General features: G+C 39.2%; 1 protein-coding gene across 1 annotated transcript in view; it reads left to right on the forward strand.

The window, feature by feature from the left end:
* Positions 1-3,058: 3,058 nt before the first annotated feature.
* LOC122416894 (UNC93-like protein) overlaps positions 3,059-20,899 on the forward strand; it is a 71,666-nt gene continuing 53,825 nt past the window's right edge. Inside the window, exon 1 of the mRNA XM_043430010.1 lies at positions 3,059-3,701. The gene's annotated coding sequence lies outside the window, so the exon portion shown is untranslated. The remainder of the gene's footprint in view (positions 3,702-20,899) is intronic.

Here is a 20,899-nt window from a genome sequence, read left to right on the forward strand (position 1 = left end):
TCGGAAGAATCAAATTTTCCCTCTCACCGTGCGACACCTTGAGATAGGACCGTCAACTCGTCAAGTCTTTTTATTCGTCACGAAGAGAGGCCTCGAAGATTGACGAAAAAAAAGCGGATTGAAAACAATTAGTTCAAGGGTTTGAGAGGCGAGTAGCTCTTCTTCGACGATTCACGCAACTTTTTATCGTATTCACAGCACGCGGTGGGGTTATAATTCATCGATGAGAAAAAAAGACCTTCGGCCTTATTTTGTTATTTCTTTTTCTTTTTGGCGCGTACGAGCGCGAAACGAAACACGAGTGCGATAAAAGAGGAGCCTGCTGTTCATACAAGCGGACGAAAAGCACACGAATGCCGAGTCTTGAGGCGCGCCACCACCAGAGTCCCTCTGGTGGCGCTAGACCCCGTTCTCACACCGTCTTTTATATCTATTTCTATACACAAACCAAGAGATTATCCGAAATTCGTACAGAGCCCTTCGCGATCGGCCGCAGCATCGAATTCCGAAGAAAAAACTCGTTGGCCGTTTTCTTCACGGATGCCTCGTTCGCGAGCTATCGAAGAAATAGTGCGTCGACCAACCGGCTCCGCGCGATAAGCGCAGTGGGCGGAGCGTCGCTTATCTCCCCGGCGCGTCCGATTCGCTGTCGCGAATTTTCAAATAACTCGACAACCGCGGGTCGTAGAAAAAAATGAAAAAGGAGTTTTCTCTTCAGCATTTCGCGGGCTTTCTCATCCCCGAATCTGCGCCCACATTTTTCGGACACTCTATAGAAATATTATTATAAATATATATATATGTATATAGTTGCATTGAAAACTGGAACGTCGCATTCCCCGGGCACGTTACCTTGGTATCCATGACCTTGTACGAATACTGAGTGAAAGAGAGAGAGAGAGAATTGCCCGAAAGATCGAAACGATCTCTCGATCACTCTTTCTCTTTCTTCGGCTCTGCTCATTTCTCCACTTTATTTTCCCCAGCGTGTATCGGGGATCAAACCGGTATACCGTTAAGGGAACGCGCCGTGCGGATTATACTCGGATTTTTTGGAATCCTGCGTAATATGCCGAATTTCTTTATTTTTTAGTCGATTTATTTTTATTTCGTATTTGGTTACGCAAGTGCGCCTCTCTTTTGGTGGCTTCCGGAAGTATCTCAGAAATCTGTGGCCCAAAAAGTCTTTCATTGCTGTCGAAAATTCGTATTTCTCATGATTTTTTTCACGATCTTGATGTCGATTGAAAAATCGAATTTTCGTGTCCCACATATGAGAATTCGGTCGTCTCTTTTCCCGCGTAGAACACTAAATCTGTGTTTTATTTGTTTCCCGTTGGATGAGAAAGAATGAGAATAATAAGGAATCGTCACTTGTTTGCGCATGGGGGATTGATAACGGCTCATTCCCGAGACGTTTTTCTGACGGCTATTTTACGATTTGTTTGCTCCCGCGACGCCTCCAGTTTTCCATCTTTTCCGGGGCATCGTGACGCTTCAGGACGCGTTCAAAAGCACGAAAACAAAAGGTGTACATTGCTCTCCGAGTGTTGCGAGTGTTCCGACTATTTTCGTGAGACCTGAAAAAAAAAATGGTAGTTACGATAATCGAGTTCGTTTTCACTGACGAAAAGGTGCACCGCGGGCGCTCAACGTGGTCTTTCGTTCGAAATTACGTGATTTCTTGAAAATAAATTGTTTGGCTAATTCGCCTTTCTTCACAATCGAATAACTCATCGATCATTCCTAAAATATATAAAAATAATGAAAAAACGAATTTCGATGTTTGCTTCGAGCGCGAAAAACACTCGCGCCGAAGCAGCGAGTGTGCAAAGATTACCGACAAATATCTGACATCAAATATTTCGCAATCGGAGGTCGAGGCTTCTCGTCATTCAGAAACAATAAAAAAACGACGACGAAAAGTGATTCATTCCGCGTCGACTTATTTTGGACAATAATTATAAGAAATCAATCAGCCTCGATTCTTCCTTTGTTACGAGTCCGCGCAAGGACGTGCATTTTTAATTTATTTCGATCAAGGATCATTTTACTATATGGATATTTGATGAATATTGAGAGACGAGGAAATGAAGCTCGTGTTATCGAATCATTTGATTGTCAAATATGTCAACACAGTTGCAAGATCTTCGAGGTCTTCGCCGTGGCTTATTATCATACAAAACGTCACTGTCGTCGAGTCATCGACGAATTTTATTCCGTTTGAATGATCGCAGTAATGTGCCCCTTCCCCCTCCCCCCGCCATCTCTCTTACCTTTTATTTTACTGCGTCCTTCTGTGTTCTCGTACGTAGCATCAACTCGGATAATTTATTCGACACAAGATTGCTTATCGCTCGTATCGTGCGAGCATAGATGAGTAAGAATCCGTACCAGGAGAGAACGTCTCGTTGTTTGCACCTCCGGTCCAACGTCATTAATTGCTCTGCTAATTGATGGTGCCTTCCCATTTACCTCGTTATCATTTTTCGTAGACACATTCGTAACAAGACGAGGAGGAATAGCGCATCTTCGCGAGACAACGATCGAACGCTGTTCCAAGCACGAACCCGTCAACGCTCACGATTCCGAGTTCAAATTGTTTTCGAAGAAAACAGTTACGAGTACGCTTTCGAATGCAACACTTAAACGAGCTTTCATCACTTTTAATTTTTGTTCTATCGCGATCACTCGTACGACGATTGGTTTAAATTTTAATTTTTTGAGGTTAATATAAGATCGAAATTTTCCTGTGGCCGACGAAAGTCCATGGAATATTTTGAGGTTAAAATGTTTGGAGGGAAAAGATCATCCCCGAGATTAGTCACACGAAGAGCAAAGTAGAAATGAAAATAATTCGTAAACACACAGTGGATGAGGCGAGGGTGGAAAAAAGCAAGTAATATAAAAGGAGAGTCGGTCGCGAGTATCAGAACGAGCGAGGCGAGTTACTCGCGAGAGAGCGAAAGACGACGACGAAAGTGTATTCACGATACAAACGGGCCGGCGAGTAAATACCGCGCGAGCCAAGAGAGTCGAGGCAAAGTCCGTGGGCAAGTTCAGTTGTCTCTGAACCCCCGAACCGGTCGGACGTTTGTGAACGAGTGTCGCCCCCTAGACATACGTAAAAACTCGTGAAATTCATAACGAGAAAAATACGAAAAGAAGACAAAAAGAACAGACATTTTTTCTCATGCTCAATTAAAAAGAGAAAAATCGTTTTTTCTGTTTTAATTACTCTTCTTTCGCGATACCTTATCGTTTCTTAACAATTTTTCATTACGTTCGATAAACTGGAAGGACGAAAATTGTGGAAGAAGGAAAAAAAAAAGCTCGATCTACGGAACAATTGCATTATTACTGATTGTTTTTTTTAACGCTAATTTAACGACGGGACTCCGAAGCGTTGATAAAAATTCGTTGTATCGCGGTCTTATCGTTCTTTTTCTTTTGTTCTTTCACTCCCTGGACGAACTACTTTTTTTGTGACTCGAAAAATTATTCGAATCGCGAGGTGCATTGCTTCGTTTATTTATTTATTTATTTTTTAATATCTTCTGTTTGACGTCGTTCACCTTCTCTCTACGTGCTCACGCGAGGGAGCGAGTGAAGAAAAACCTCCGAGATATCCGCCCAACGATAATCGACGTTTTGTCACTTTGTTCCGAAACCACTTGGATTTTCAAATCATCCGTTAAAACGTGAGTACTAACTTCAGCAGTTGGGAAACAAATTTCATTCCACTGACTTTTTCACCCGAAAGTGAATCTAAAAAAATGTTAATTACTTAAAAAATTCAATTACCATACAAACAGGCAAAATCAATATCCCTGAAAAAACAAAAATTCGTTCGAAATCTTTAAAAAAATTCAAACTCTACGACCAACTAATGGAAAATCTCCTGGCGACAAAAATTCTTCCGAAATATACAGCTGCAATAAAAAAAAAAATAATAAAAAAAACAGGTTTCTCGATTGCACCAATAAACTCGAACATATCAATTGAAAATTGCAATTGAAAAATTACAAGCTCGTGGCTCCGAGCATTTATCCCTGTATTTATGACAAATATATTTTTTTCCGCTCGAAGCGAATCGTTGAAAAATATTGTCCCTCTCGTCACGCACCTCTTTATCTCGTTGGATACGTCGAGTCGCATAAATTCGTCCCGAATGTCGTCTCGTTCACGTCGAAATGAGGCAAACGAAGAAGAGTAAAAAGAGGAGAAAAAAGGTTTCAAGCTTTTCTTGAATATTTGTCGCAATTTTTTCTTGAGCCAGGCCGTTCGGTGCCGCAAATTTTCTTCGTTAATAATTCAGTGTCTCGAGCTTCGATCGTCGAGTACAGTAATTTGAACATGATCGTAACGCGAGATCGAGATTCGTATCGAATTATTATTTTTATTATTATCATGATCGTTAAACAATGCCACTTATTTCCGTACGTTTTGCTGTGATTATTTGTAAAATTTGAGTTTTTTATCATCTCAAATATATTTCGCAGTGATCGAAAACGAAAATTATTCAATTACTTTGGCATTCGATTGTGGATTTTTTTTTTCCCCCGTAAATATGACTCGTGGCGGCGATTTTGTTACTGGAATCGAGAAGACTTTTATGCGATAAAAGTGCGAACGCGAGTTGAACGGTTTTCCAGAAATTAAAAATCTTCCGGGAAAACAGGATTATTTATTTTTCTTCTTCCTTTTCTACACCGTTTCTCGTATCTTTCGGACAAATTTCCGGATTCCTTGAGAGCCAGTCCCGGCGACAAAACAGCGAGTGCTTTCACTCGACTTCGATCATTATATTTGCCGTACCGTGCCCGAGAGAAAAATCGTCTCGTGGCACTCGCGATCGTCAGATTACTTGGGCCAGACAAGAAGACGCGAGGGCGAGAGAAAGAATGAGAAAAAGAGAGAAAAAATGCGCCAGGATAAGATCGACTTTCTAACGATCGCAGAACGCCGTTGACCCTTTTTATTCACTCCACTCGTTACGTGCTCCCAAAGTGCTCTCGAAATCACATGACAAGTGCCAATTGTTCGATCGAGCGATCGATGCATTATTAATTGAACGAATCTTCGAGATTTTCCGCTCTCAATAACTCGAGCAAGTTTACGCGGGCACGGAATTTTCTTCGACGGAACTTTTCAGTCGCCTCGGAAAAATCTCAACAAAGAATGTTTTTCCACATTCCATTGTTAATTGAAAATTCATGAAAATCTTTGCGTTCAACATTTTTTGAGGCAAACGCACCTTTTCGATTCGCAGCACAACTCGCTAATTTGAAACTCTCCCCGAGGAAAGTGTCCCCGATCCCCGATTTAAGGGATAACCAAAAAATGAAGTAAGCCAAATGTAGACCAAGTTTTATCGCCTGACGAGTTCAATTTCACAGCGAAACCGTATAAGTTTTCGTTCACTTCGTAGAGACGACGAAATTTCTTTTCCACTGCGAACTTATCTCAATATTAAATAAAAAATCGTTGCTCACGAATTTCGCAGTTTCCCCAGCAAACATTTTTTCATCCCCGCTTCCGAGACAGAGTCCAACGGAATTTCGGGAGCGAACAAACCTCAAATTCGTATTCACGGACTTGGCGAAATTGGTATTAACCCTTAGTGCGCATCTGGGGTCAGGTCGACCCCAAAATTTTTTTATCACATGAATAGCATTTACAGAGATGAGCATCTCACAAGTAAACCCCCCAATATTAAGAAATCGTTATCCCCTCTCTAAAAGTGGGGAGAAGTGGACTATTTTTCCCTTAAAGCATGGACCCTTGTCTGTAAAACTCTGCAAGGATTTATTTCAAAACTCAAAATTAAATTTTTTACGAGAGATTTAACCGAAAAAGTGCTTTTTACGCGCACCGTCAACTTTGAGCACGTTTTTGAACGATGAAAAAAGATTTTTTTGGAAATCCGACTTTGCAGCCTTAAAGTTGGATGAATTCACTGGAAAAAGTGACTAAACCTTTTATTCCGAAAAGCGCATAGTTACCGAGATATTCGATGTTAAAAATGATCTGGGGTCAAAGTGACCCCATGTGCACGAAAAGTCTCGCTGTGAAGGTAAAAAACACTAAGGGTTAAAAAAGTGGATTTTGTTCGAGAAAATTGGTGATTGATTCGTTCTTGACCCCCTTAAAGAGGCCGAAGCTTCATCACGATCTGTGTAACGAGTTTCCTTTCTTTTTTCGACGCTTGATTGTTCCATATGGAAGAAAAACCTCGTGGCACACGTTTTTTTTAACTGTCCGAGGGCCACTCGTGCCTAAAAATTTGAGCAACATGAGCCATTGAGTCCGGAGGAAAAATGGCGATGGGACGAATCGAGAAGCTGAAAATCGCTCAAAACAATTGCGCACAGTACTTCTGTCGATGGCCCGCGCGTCGTTCGGAAGAGAACATCGACCATTCGTCGAGGTCCTTTCCAAACATTCCATTCCCCTCGGGCTAATTCGAAATGGATTATTGAAGAGATGAATTTTTTGCGCACCCATTGAAATCATACGCGGAGAATAAATCTGCAAAAGTACTCAAAGTGATTGCTGGCCAAACAGTCTCTGCGAGTCTTCGCTCGCGGTGACTCTCAGTCTCGTCTAGCGACGAGCGCGCGCGAGTCCGAACGAGAACGGCGGGGCAGACAAAGAAAGAGGGATGAAAGAGTCACCTGTTGATTCGACCGGTTGCTCGCTCGTTAACCTTCGTTTTAATTGTTCGACACTCGAAATTGGCCACTCGGACAATGTCATCATTAACGAAATGAGAAATAACGTTAAAGTTATATTTATCCGTAGATGCGGAGTTTTAAGGTATAACTGGATGGATAGCTCGACCAAAAAACTGATTGGAATTTCCGTACTTCGTGATGCAATAAAAATCTGAAAAAATTCAACAACATTTGGAAAGCTATGAACAACAATTATCAATAATAATGTTGCCCAAAAGTTAATAACAAATTGTTTAAACTATTCATTATTCAATAATTTTGCGGTGGCTTATTGTTTTTTTTACGAATCAAATGTGTGTATTTTTCCGAATGCTCATGAATTTTTTCACAATTTTCGTGGATTTTTGAAATTACTTGAAAAAATTTTGAAAAAAATTTTAAAAAATTCGAATTTTGGGTATGTTTTAGAAGACATATTTACCATCGGTTTTGAAAAGTCTCAAGGCTACTGGATCAAAAATGTACAAATAGAGCCACTTAAAAAATTTAAAAAAGGGAATTTCAAAAATCCACGAAAATTCGGAAAAAAATTATGAGCATTCAGAAAAATGTGCACATTCGATTCGTAAAAAAAACAAGGGTTTACCGTAAATATGTTGAAAAATTATTTATTTAAACAATTTATTAATAACTTCTGGCCAATATTATTATTGATAATTGTAGTTCATAACTTTCCAAATGTTGCTAAATTTTTTCAGATTTTTTTAATTGCATCACGAAGTACGGAAATTCGGATCAGGTACAATTCATCGGCTGGGCTATCCATCCAGTAATACCTTAAATCGGCTGGAACGAAAGCTCTCGCGTCAGAAGCGCTGAAATTCGCGCTCTTCTTTACGCGACTTTTCAATTTAATATTATTTCTTTCTTCCTTCGTATTTAATTTGTTTATTTATATTATTTATTCGCGAGAGCACGATAAATTCCGCGCTTCAGTTGTGAAACGTCGCGCGAATGTGCAGAGTTGGAACGCCGCTCGTTCGTGCACCTTCTCCAGTTCCAATCCTTTCCAGAGACTTTCTAAATCGGCCGAGAGCGATCGATGCCACACCGTGTGTGACGGCCACCAGATTACATGTATACGCGCATAAATGTTCTTTTCTAGACTATCCATGTACCTTCGTAAATATATAAATAAATACGTTTTAGTGTATACCTATGGAGAGGCACGAGACATATACTTTAAATGAATAGTAAACACGAGGTACATTGTCGTGCGAATGCGAACGTGACTGCGCGAGGACTATCGTCTCGTCTATTAACGTATTCAACGTGCGAGATGGGCTCAGCGCATTCGCCGGGCGAGAGCTCACGTCGAAGAGGCAAGAGGGAAGAAAAAAGGAATTCAATGAGAGAAAAAAAGAAACCGGGCAATCGCGAGGCGACGAACAATTGAATTGATAGTAGCAAAACGTTAATTGTGTGGACATGACTCATTGATGCGAATACGGAATATTCATATTTGCTATTTGTGTAATACATTTCGTGTACATTTGTGATTTTTATTATCTTTAGTCTTCGTTTCACACGTGCTTGTGTACTGTTTTTTTTCTTGCCTGCTGGTTTCCTGGCTCGTTAGCCTCGTGCGATTTGCCCCAATGAAAAATAGTAGCACGGACGTAAAAGATGGACGGTGTCGGTCTTCCGGTGTTGCTTCCCCTCCCCTCAACTTCTCGAAAAACAAGCTGCGATGAGGCTCGATCGCGCCCCGAAAAAAAATAACATTTTATTGCACTATGATTGCATTATTTATATTTCTGTATACAACATTTCAGATGCGGTCAAGAAAAAAATGCTCGAAGCTAGTTACACTCTCGCAATGCATGTCCTAAGGGATATTGCTTCACACTTGCGCAACAGAAATGAAGAAAAAATTAGAGGATCGTTCTGTAGATTATAAGAATTCAGAATTTATGAGAAAAAGCTACGTGATCTTTGCAGCAGCTATATATTTTTCGAAAATTTCACAAAACTTATTTTAAAATAATAATTTTATTATTTTAGAAATATCATCGGTGGAGAATCAACATTTTTATACAATTCCATTATGAAAAAAACGTTTTGAAGAGTTCATTTTGACTAGCGTGGTGCAACAGCTGCCGCTGCTGTTGATGACACGCTGTCACTCTTGTTTACAAATTTTATAGGTTATGAAGTGTCAGTTTGCTGTCCAAAGTAGCAAAGTACAGTGGAGGAAAATGAAAAAATGAACGATAAAAAAGTTCACCGGGATGAAAATTCGTCGTTTTGTGAAAACTGACAAAAAAACGTGGCGAAGCAAACGAAAGGTCGAACTGAATGCAGCGTTGCCAAACGTTACCAATCCTCGTGTAATCGAAATGATTCCTCGTCAGATATTTTCTAATATTCCAGCCGATTTTCGACGGTAAAATTCAAACACTGAAATGCTTCTTGAATATTCACGGAATGCAACGATCCATTTTTTTACGAAACCTTGGATACCTTAGGGAAAAAAAGATTAGGACAAGTACATTGATGGTCCCGTGTTTCCTGACCATATCACGAAAGATGTAAAGAAAATTCCATAAAATAATTATGAAACCAACTGTAAATAATTTCAACAGAACAATTCGAAAAAAATTTCACAAATCTTGAAAAAATATAACATTAAAAATAGTACAAATCTATAATTATTTTGTAAAGTGAAAAAAAATTCAAATTAAACATGAGAAATAAAAAACCGGAATATCGCACTTGAAAACATCTTGAAAAACGATGCCCCATTCTTCCTATCTTATTCTAACAACTCTGAATCAATTAAATAAAAAATTCCATCTAAGCTACTTGCAGCATTCAAATTTATGATATCAATTCGAGGCCAAGTATTTTTTATTTAATTGAAAAAAGTTACCACTTGAGTTACGTGCAGCGCTAAAATTTATTATATCAATCGGAGGACAAACTGATGAGAAAATTCAATAACATTTCACGCGTCTTTCATGTGCCGGAGTGATGTAAGTGCATGCCAGAGAAAAGTCGATATTCAATAATTAATTTGCTGCTAATAAACTGCATGGTAACTAGCCTCCAAATTTTGCAAATTTCAGTCCCCATTCATTTTCACCTACAAAAAATATCGTCGCGTAATCTCGAATAGCGAATATTCACCCATCTGCCTTAAGGTTATCGACTTTGACGAAAAAAATATTGATTTTTTGAGCGTCTAAATACTCGAAGTTCCGGGAAGTTTCACAACTGTGAGGTGATTTGGCAGCGTTGCAGAAATCAGATGTTCGGTACAGCGCCGAAGCGCAGGCGCGACACCGCGTGTCGCTGCGTTAATAAATACACATCGACAAAGATGCAGGTCTTGAAAAAAATGGGGACGTTCGAAAAGTCAGGAAGAATGGTGGCTCTCGTATTTTCGGGCACTAATAATCGCGATGACAGATTCGAAAAAAAACAATTTTTATTGATGGAAACCACACGAGAGTGTAATTCCGATGGATGTTTATCATTCCTGTACGTTATTTCGTATTTGCTCGATATAACTCTTGGAAATAACGACTCTTTCGTACAGTCACGTTTTCAGTCCTCAAACAAGAGAGAGAGAGAGAGAGAGAGAGAGAGAGAGAGAGAGAGAGAGAGAGAGAGAGAGAGAGAGAGAGAGAGAGGAAGCACAGACGCCGAAAGAATTCGCCATAATTTATCATGCGAGAGCACGAAATAATTCTCTTTGTTGAAAGTTCCCGGAACACCGATCGAGTCAATCATTTTTTAATTGACATCACACGCACACGCGAATGTATACACACGAATAATGAAAATCGTTATCGTAAGACTTCCGGGCGATGAAATAACTCCGTCGAGGATGAAGATTCGTCTCGCCCCGCCGCGACTACTGATCTATCCCAGCGTGAAATAATAAGTTGCTCCCGAAATGACTCGCCGCGTCAAAATTCATATCCTCAAAAGTGATTGACCATTTCCTAACGAAATTTCAACACGCGTTCGCACGCACGCATTTTATTTTCCGACCGTTTCTTTTTTTTTCGGCTCATTATTCATCGTTACGTAAATCCCCGGGAATCTATGACATAATTATTACACGGGAACCTGATTCGATTTGACGACGCGAGTGGCGCTCGCATACGTGCAATGTGCTGACTCCGCTATACGCACTCGTGCCCCGGCTCGGGGCTGCGGACGTTTCGGACAAGAAGAAAAAAGGGGGAAACACGATCCACGAGAGCATTGTGAACCGCTAGATATACACGATGTACACATACTTTTTCTTCCACGTGTGTACTTTTTATGTACGTTTTTATGCAGCCAAACCGAACCTCTTTTTATTTGTATGTACAAATCGATGCGAGCGGTCACATTCGATTCGTAACAGAGCGGCTACACTCTCCTCGAAACCGATCACGAGTGGACTCGTTTATGTATATCTGTACACGTGTTATTTGCCTGGGAGCACGAGAGGCGCGAGCGGAATTATTAAACTGGGACTCTCGGCTCACTTATTTATTTGGAGAGGCGTGAGTGGATTTGCGTAAGTGTTTTTCGTATCGAGATTCAACAGATTTTTGACATCGGGACAATTTTCTCTCTCCGCGAAATTACAATTTGTTTTTCCTTTTGTTTTTATATTAAAAATTGGAAAATTTGAGAAAATTACTTTGCGGACTCTTCGGTACGAACGATCGGGAAATTGGCGATTCGTATGGCTCTTTTAGTTGAAGATGATAATTGTGATGACGCTTCTTCGAGGGATTTTTTTTCAATGATTGCTCGTAATCACCGGGTCTTTATGATTGAAGTTTTTCATTCGATTATGCGTCGTTGTGATTATTCCGTTGGCTTATTCTTAATGCTGGTTTTATGAATGCTTTTTGATTGTCGCGCTGATTTAATGCGATGGCCTCTGTTTTCGAACGATTGGCTCAACACTCGAATGTTTTTCTTCACTCCAATCGAGTTTGCTATTCAAAAGTCTGCAAATATTCAATTCTCCGAGTCGTTTTGCGTCGCCTCCGACCCCTTCGCTTTTCTCTCTCTCTCTCTCTCTCACACACACACGAACCGAACACACTCTCTCGTACGTAATATCTCCACGCGGAGATGAAACGCTCAACCGGTATTCACCGTTAATGACCAGCTCCTAACAAGGTCTGCGAAAAGCGGTCGCTCCGACCAACTCTTCGGTTTATTTATAAATCGTTGATAAATGTGTGCGGACTTTTATCAACGGATACACAAAACACGCTACTTTTTCACGGAATCCGTCGACGCTCGCGCTCCAGCTTAATATATGGAGGAGTGCAATTCTTTAATTATTATCTTCAATTTTCCTCGTTCAAGTTTTTACCCTCTTTTTATTAGCTCTTGTGAATTTCTGTCACGAGATCTTCATTCATCGCACTTTTGACACAGATTGGTCTGTCGAACGTTCCAAATTTTTGCGAAGCCGAACCCGAGCTCGAATTCATTATTTTCAAATTCTACTTTTTAATTTCGTGCAATCTTTTCGTTTTACAATTTTGTAACGTCTCTTGGTTTTCGTGACTTTTCTTTGTGTAATTCGATGAAAATTTTCTACTCAAAAACGTTCCATTTTTTCCTTCACGATTGTTGTTATTCATTTGAATTTTTTTTGTCTTATTTTTGTTCTATTTTCGATTTTCCGGAATCTTCCAATTATGTGATTTCACTTGTTTTCCGTTATTTTTTGAACTTGCAACTTCGAAATTTTTTATCCCGCGTTTCTTGAAAAATTCGGAAATTTCTTTAGCTTTTTTCATTTTTTATTTTTCACTCTTGTCATTTTTCATTCTTCAATTCGTCGATTTTCTCATTCGCCTGGAAAATTTTCTCAAACTAGCTACGAGTTCGCATCGATCGTGATCTTTCCGGGCCGAGTTTTCGAGAAGCCCCTAAAAAATATAATATTTGCACTCGCGAGTGGCGAACACGAAGACGCGGAAATAGGCCTTTTCGAAAAGGATTCCCGGAGGCTCTGCGTATCAATGTCGAAATGAAAGGAGATTTTTATCGTCGAAACGCACGCGTGTCAGAGGGGCCTGGGGCTACGAGAAAATTATTGATTTCCGGGGTCATTGAATCTCAGGTGTTTTCGCTTGGAAGAATAAAACGAAGAAGAAAATAATGGTTTGTTGAACCGCCACGAGCGCGTGGACAATTCGAATTCAAGCTTATTGTTGAAACAATGGAACGAGGAGAATCGACCGACGTTAATCCACACAGCGAAAGTCTTCAAATTGGAGGAAACAACTCGGAGGCAGAATTTTCCTTTTTTTCCCCAGACGCTTGATTCTCGTGTCGGACACGTGTCCGTCTCGCGATCATTCACAGCATTTACATTAAGGGATCTACCCTAATTGGACGGCCAAAAAAATAAACGAAATTCACGAATTTTTCGACCGGTGTAAATTATAAATGTGGATATAAAAAGTGTTAGGCCTTAAAAATACACCAACATTTTTTTTTTATATTTATTTTACTCAGTTTTCGTACAGAAAAATGGGACAGAAGACAGGTCCAAAAAAAATGGGCGTGGGCACATCATACGATTTTTTATTTTTTCAAAAATGACAAGAGGCAGCCATTTTTTCCAAAAACTACAAAAATGCTGAAAATTGAAGTTTGCAAATTGCTTCCTCAACATGGTCAAGATGCACGGTGCTCGAAGCTTGAGAAAGCAATTTGTTACTTTTAAGTATTTTTTAAATAATATTTTAACTTATTTATCGACTTTAAAATTGTCCAAATTAATTTCCAAAAATTAAAGCGGATTTTTCGAAACCTCATATTATCGTAAAATTCCAAAAATCATAAAATTTAAACCGCTCAACCGATATTTCCCAAATTCAATGCAAACCTTCCTATTATAATAATCTATTTATAAAAAAAAAATTAGCAATAAATCTTAAAATTTCCGGAAGTTAGAGCGTCGACACCCTTTTTATGAAAATTTCAAAACGTCGTAAGATTCGTAATTTTTTACAAATTCTGACAAAATTATCAGAGAATGAAGAGCTTGTTCAGATTAACATCTATGCAAAACGGTAGCCCTGTATCTCAAATTGTTTTCGAGTTATAAGCGTTTGAATTTTGCAGTGACATAACATACACACACACATCCGGACATTTTTTCTAGATATGCTTTTTTGATGTTTTTGGACATTTTGAGCACATTGACATTGAAAATTGGGAAAAAAAACATCGTCACATAGCTATTCCTCTATGAGGAACCAAAAAAGCACGTTTTTTCCATAGTTTTTGCACAAAAAAAATACTCCCCCTCAAAATTTCAAAATTCGTACGATATGCGCTGTAGCTACACGGAGAGAAAAAAATAGTAAAAATTACTGTGCTGCCATGGTATTGGGGTTCTATATCACCCATTTTGAAGGTTTTTACCAAAAATATTGTAATTTCCAAGTAAATTCCGAATGAAAATTTTTAAATTGCGTATTTTGCTGTGACAAAGGTTTAAACTGTGCTATTTTTTCCTAACATAGTTCACCAAGGAAACGTTGTAAAATTTATGTTGACTCGATCAAGTAGAATTATTATGCTGTTTTGCTATACTTAGTACTGTTTTCGCAATTGAAATTTACAGTTGAACATAGTAAAATTTGAGGAGCTCGAACACGAGCATCGATCATACGCCAAAGTGTTTAGAAATGTACTATGGTAAATAACAGAATTTCATTCGCGATTGTACGATAATATACCGGTATACATGTGTACCGATTAGGGTGTGTCGAAAAAAATCGATATTTTTTTTTTCGGGCTCCACAAGCATTTTTCTTCTTATTGTGCCAAACGATGAAGCTAGCCGAAAGGACAGCCCGAAATAAAATTATTTCGGCCGGCCCACCGCATACTTCAATTTTCCATAAGAATAACACGTGAAAAAAAACTTCGGTGAACATTATTCCATATCATCTTTAAAAAAAATTGCACAGATATTCTACTGACGTATTTTTGTAGAAAATTGAATTCCCTACAAAAAAAGTCCCTAGAGTCATTGGCCTAGAACCAATCGTTCAACGATTCCCTATTTTCGAGGTCGCTCCTTTTAATGGTACTGTTCAAATTGGACTGAAAACTATTTTTAAGTATAGGTTTTCAAAAATAGCTTCTAGGATCGTTATCTAGGCAAAAATATCGGGTACATACTGTTCTCATTGTTTGAACGAACGACATAAATTGTTTGTCTTTCCTCTATTTGTTTGAATAAATTATGAAATTCAATTAACCAAACCAAATGCACAGATACAAATATACATAGGAAAAGAGAGAGAGAGAGAAAACAGTTCATTTTATTTCCCGTGCTTACAATTGAATTGATTAACTTATTGTAATTTCATGTTGGCGTAATACCGAACCGTTTGAGCGCTGTAAGCGTACACGTTGGCGTAATGCCGAACTGCTTCAGTCTTAATTTTTTTTAAATATAAAAAAACATAGGCTTTAGCCCAATTTAAACAGCACCGTTAAGGAGGGTGACTACACTCGTCAAAATGATAAGAAATTGATCAAATTTGGTGATAATGTTCTTCAACATCAAGTGCGAAGACACCATTTTTTTCAAAATTTTCTTCTGCTTAGTTATCGAGTAATTACGCATTAAAGCAGATTTCTTATGCCCGGAATGTATGTATGGAAACGCTATACTTATACACGTGAACTTTAGTGATCAATTACTCGATAACTGTACAGAAGAAAAATCTTAAAAAATTTGTATTGTCAAATTTGGCACTAAAGAATATGTTCACCAAATTTTATAAAATTCTGATCATTTTGAATTTTTTTATGTTTTTAGCATGGTTTAGCATGGCAACATTGTATCGCCTGTGCAATATATATCCTTAAGGAGTTTCGGTACAAAAGTCTAAATATTAAGAAATTGATCAAATTTGGTGATAATGTTCTTCAACATCAAGTGGGAAAACACAAATTTTTTCAAAATTTTCTTCTACTTTAGTTATCGAGTAATTACGCATTAAAGCAGATTTCTTATGCCCGGAATGTATACCTATATATATATGGAAACGCTATGCTTATACACGTCAACTTTAGTGATCAATTACTCGATAACTGTGTAGAAGAAAAATCTTAAAAAATTTGTATTGTCAATTTGGCAATTTTTTATGCTTTTAGCATGGTTTAGCATGGCAACATTGTATCGCCTGTACCAAAACTCCTTAAGGCGCTCAGCGGAGTAAATGTCGCTCAAAAGTGCACTTGGACTGCTCAGATCTTTATAAAATTTTATTCTAATACTTTTGAATATGTATATTTTTTATGCAATAAAACAAAATCAGTTTTTGAAAATTCTAATCAGGGCAGACCCCTTAACTCTCGACCTCTCCCCGCACTCGTCCTTTTCCCCGCAACAAGAAAAAGTATCTAAAAAAAAATAGTAAAAATCATTCGTCCCTGGAGCTGGGAGGAGGAGGCGAGAAAAAACTCGATATCGTCGGCATTTTGCGCCCGTGGAAACGTCTCAAGAAGAGAAAAAACCTTACAAATAACAACGTTTGAAGAATGCGCTCGATCTTCGGCTGCGACGAGACGTCGAAGCGGCCACCGTTTACTCCGTAACTTGTATACACGAAGAGTGGAAAAATCGGAATTGATCGAGAAAAAAAAATGGTTTCGTAGCCTCTTATAAATCGCGGCGTGTGCCGAACGGTCCTTGCGTAACTCGTTTTTTTAGCCATTTTTCGTCTTTCTCTTGCCCGCATTCCCGGTGTCCCGTGCATTACGAATGCGAGTGCTGAATCTTGAGATGATATTCAAGGATCGACACTTGGATCTCGGCATCCGCGTATCCTTCGTCGCCCCCGCGACGTCTCCCGGGCGTCCTTCACCTCGGCTCGTAAATTCACCGTTGAAAATGCGCTTTTCAGGGAGAGCTTCGATTCCGGGGGCAAAAGTCAATGAAGCGATGATGAATCGGGCGGCTACTTCGAAGCGGATGTTTCAACGGACTTGAGTCAACTCCGATCGCGGCGGAGCGGCGTGTCCGTGATGAAAATAGCTCGAAAACGAGCGACTCCATTCCACGCGAACTTTTCATTCCTCCCATTTGTCATGTTTTATTAAACCGGTATTAATCGATTTGTAAAACAAAACAAAGCCAGCGGCACACGTGAAAACGCACGGTTTATAGAAATGCGCGCTATTTTGATCGATTCGCTCGCACGAAACCCTTCGATTCTCTCTCCGTTTACGCACGCTCCCAGGCCTGTGTCGAGCGAATTCTCGAGTGACTCTCGCTCACCTTGTGGTCACGAGCCTCAACGCAGGTATATTTTTATATATATATACAGGCTTTATAAAGTTGTAGAGACCCATCGATCGCGGACGATCGATCGAGCGATCGGCCTCAGCAGGCCACAGCAGATGAGGCTCTCCGCGACCTTCCCGTTTCTCTCTCCCGCTCCGCGCACGCGTCCTTTTTATTTATTTTATTTTTCACTCTATTATTGTACGGTTTAATCGTCACGACGTATCTGCCAGCCTGGACATGTTATTTTAATTGTGAAAGTGGACCATCGTCGTTTTGGCGACGAACGGGGATTCTTCGCGATTTACCGCGCACGGAGAGACTTTTATACGAATATTTCGGATGAATGCGCTAGAAAAATGTACTATCTTTTATAGCAGCGCTGTTCTATATTGCCATTCTATTACATTTCACCAAAGTGCATAGTAATTTTGATGTCGAAAGCAATTCTCTCAAATTTTGCTTCCTCATCGAGGAAGCTTTGTGACGATGAACATTTTTTTTTTCCAGTTTTCAATGTCAATGTGCTCAATAATGTTCCAAAACATCGAAAAATCATGTCTAGAAAAAATGTCCGCAAAATTCAAACGCTTATAACTCGGAAACGATTTGGGATACAGGGCTACCGTTTTGCACAGATGTTAATCTATACAAGTTCTTCATTCTCTGATAATTTTGTCAGAATTTGTAAAAAATTACGAATCTTACGCCGTTTTGAAATTTTCATAAAAAGGGTGTCGACGCTCTAACTTTCGAAAATTTTAAGATTTATTAATAATTTTTTTTTTATAAATAGACTATCATAATAAGAAGGTTGGTATTGAATTTGAGGAATATCGGTTGAGCGGTTTAAGGAGGGTGGCTACCGACGATACAATGTTGCCATGCTAAACCATGTTAAATACATTAAAAATTTCAAAATGATAAGAATTTAATAAAATTTGGTGAACATATTCTTTAGGGCCAAATTTGACAATACAAATTTTTTAAGATTTTTCTTCTGTACAGCTATCGAGTAATTGATCACTAAAGTTCAAGTGTATAAGCATAGCGTTTCCATATATATAGGTATACATTCCGGACATAAGAAATCTGCTTTAATCCGAAATTACTCGATAACTAAGCAGAAGAAAATTTTGAAAAAAATTGTGTCTTCGCACTTGATGTTGAAGAACATTATCACCAAATTTGATCAATTTCTTATCAATTTGACGAACGTAGCCACCCTCCTTAAATTTTCATGACATTTTGAATTTTACGAAAATATGAGTTTTTCAAAAAATGGTCCAACCGCTTCAATTTTTGGAAATTTTACAAGATATTGTGTATAAGTCTGTACTTCCTCTATACTTTCCAGCAAAGTTGTCTGAATTATTTAATTTCAATGTAAATAGAAAAACGATGAAAATTGAAAGTTGCAAACTGTTTTTTCTGATGGCTCGTAATTTAGTTTTTTTTTAATGAATTCAAACAAAGAGATAAATTAAAGTTCGCAAAAGAAGGTAAAGAAAATACTTTATTTCCTTGTATAAAAAAAAATGCTGCAAATTAAAATTTGCAAATTGCTTCCTCAAGATGGTCAAGATGGAGGATGCTCGCGAAGCCAAAATGAAAAATACAGCACCTCATAGAGTAAGCTTTGAGCATCGTGCATCTTGACCATCTTGAGGAAGCAATTTGCAAATTTTAATTTGCAGCATTTTTTACTATGTACGACAGGCAAATTTTAGGTCTGCGGCATTCTTACATCGAACGATGTATCGATATCCGAATGTCACTCGTGTCTTTGGCGAAATGTTAAAAATCGGTGAATTGGACTGGACAAATTGCTTGAAATTTTACTATGTGCCACTGGTTAATTTTCATGTTTATACGGAGCAACGCCTCATATAATTGGTGGCCGCATGAATTTTGCTATATGTTATTGAGCAAAATTCAATGCGGTATGAAAGGGAAAATACGAAACTATGTAATTTTTCGTATAGCACAGAGAAACGACTGCTGTGTTATCTCCTAAATTTTGATCAAATCATTTAATCATTTACTATGTTTTTGATGAAAATTCGCTCGGTGTTGATTTTTGATATAGTACAGCGCGTTATTTACTATGAACTGTGGTAATGGTTCCCCAAACTTTTGCATTATTTGACATACTCTGTAGCGATTATTATTATAATATCGATGTGGTTCGACGTTACTATAAAAAGAGTAATTTTTGCTATAAAAGTCTCTCCGTGCGCCGTTTTCAGGCGCTCTCGTCTCGCACGCTCTCGTTTCTCATTTTTCACTCCTTTTGCTCTCGTTTCTTCCATCGATTCCGTTGACTCTTTCGAATCGTTTCTCAATGCGAATTACGTTTTAGATCACTGAAGGAAATGAAGATTTTTATTTTTAGTTGCCATCGCGGTGCGTCGATGAACCGCGTCACTTTCGAGCATTATCACGACGCCGATACTCCGCTCATTAACTTTTCCGTCTCGTAATCGCTCACGGATAGATTCTGTGCCGCAAATAGTCCTAGCAACGACGCCCCCGACTCCCCCTCCTGCCCGAGCCCACTGCCGACTCCATAATCGCATTCGCGGATGTCGAAAGATCCGCGAAAGACGATTCCTCGCGGTGGCTCGACTCGCTTCTTCTACTCGCGAGCATAAAAACGAGGAAAATAAGTTTTCACGAAAATTTTCACGCGGTTTGACTCGTTTGGAAGATTCTGAAGAAGCAAGTGCGGGAAGCCTGCAAAATAGGGAAATGTAGAATTTCGAGGGACGCGGAAAAAGAAATAGCGAATTTGGAAAATCGGCAAAAAGGGGAATTTCGAATTTGAAAGGTTGCGACAAAGGAAATGACGAATTTGCGAATTTTCATCCATTTTCACAAGCCCCCTTCCCCAAATATAATAAAATACGAATCGAAGTTCCACGGCGAAAATAATTAGCAAAAATCGGCGGTCCCAGAATCCTTCACTTTTAAACCTCACATTCGTTCACTTTCGAGATACTTTCGAGAAGAATCCGAAAATATCGGAATCGCTCAAAGCAATGACTCGGACTCGAAGAAACCTTTGTTCAATCGTGAGAGCGAAAAATGAATTCCATTCGCTCAAATCCGAGTTGAATCGGCTGGAGGTTCTTTCCGAGTGTGCAACGCAATCTGCGCGCGCGTGTGTGTGTGTGTGTGTGTGTGTGTGTGTGTGTGTGTGTGTGTGTGTGTGTGTCTACATAAACACAGGCAATCGCATTAATGGTCGTTCGATAAGAGTCCAAGTTTGATGAGTCAGCTGCTTAGCGCTCTCGTTGAGCGACGAACGTGCATTGGTTCCCCTTTAACATACCCGGGGCACAATTAGTGTGCACGTAATCGTCAATGACGTTGAATTCCACGAAAAAATTCGACCGGAAAACCCGATCAAGTTTATTTCGGCGAATCTATCGATGCTGGGCGACTGCGAAAAAGGCTTCGTTCTCTTCCGTCTTTTCTCGTCCGATCGTCCCTCGAAGTCTTCGACGCTCTGCTCCGAAATCGTGATCTCTCGAGATCCGCTGCAAAGACAAGGCGAACGAAACAATATTTATTTTGAATCTCTCCGGCGCGATTGCTTGTCGCACATCTTTCGAGGTATTCCGATTCGAAAAGTCCTCGCCGTCGAGCACGTAGAAAATATCAACGGGGAATAGAGATACCACTGGAATATCGGATTTCTGCTCGATTCGAGGATTGCTGATGCCGATCGAGGGGTGAGGATCAAATGTTGGAATGACTAAAATTTCGAACAGCTAAAATCTCGAGTTTATAAATTTCGAATGATAATGTGGAGACGGATAGATTCGACTAGAGCTTTGAATGCCGAAAATAAATGAAGCAAAAACTGCAAGGT

The sequence above is a fragment of the Venturia canescens genome, chromosome 10 (genome assembly GCF_019457755.1).
Source record: "Venturia canescens isolate UGA chromosome 10, ASM1945775v1, whole genome shotgun sequence".
Taxonomy (NCBI): domain Eukaryota; kingdom Metazoa; phylum Arthropoda; class Insecta; order Hymenoptera; family Ichneumonidae; genus Venturia; species Venturia canescens.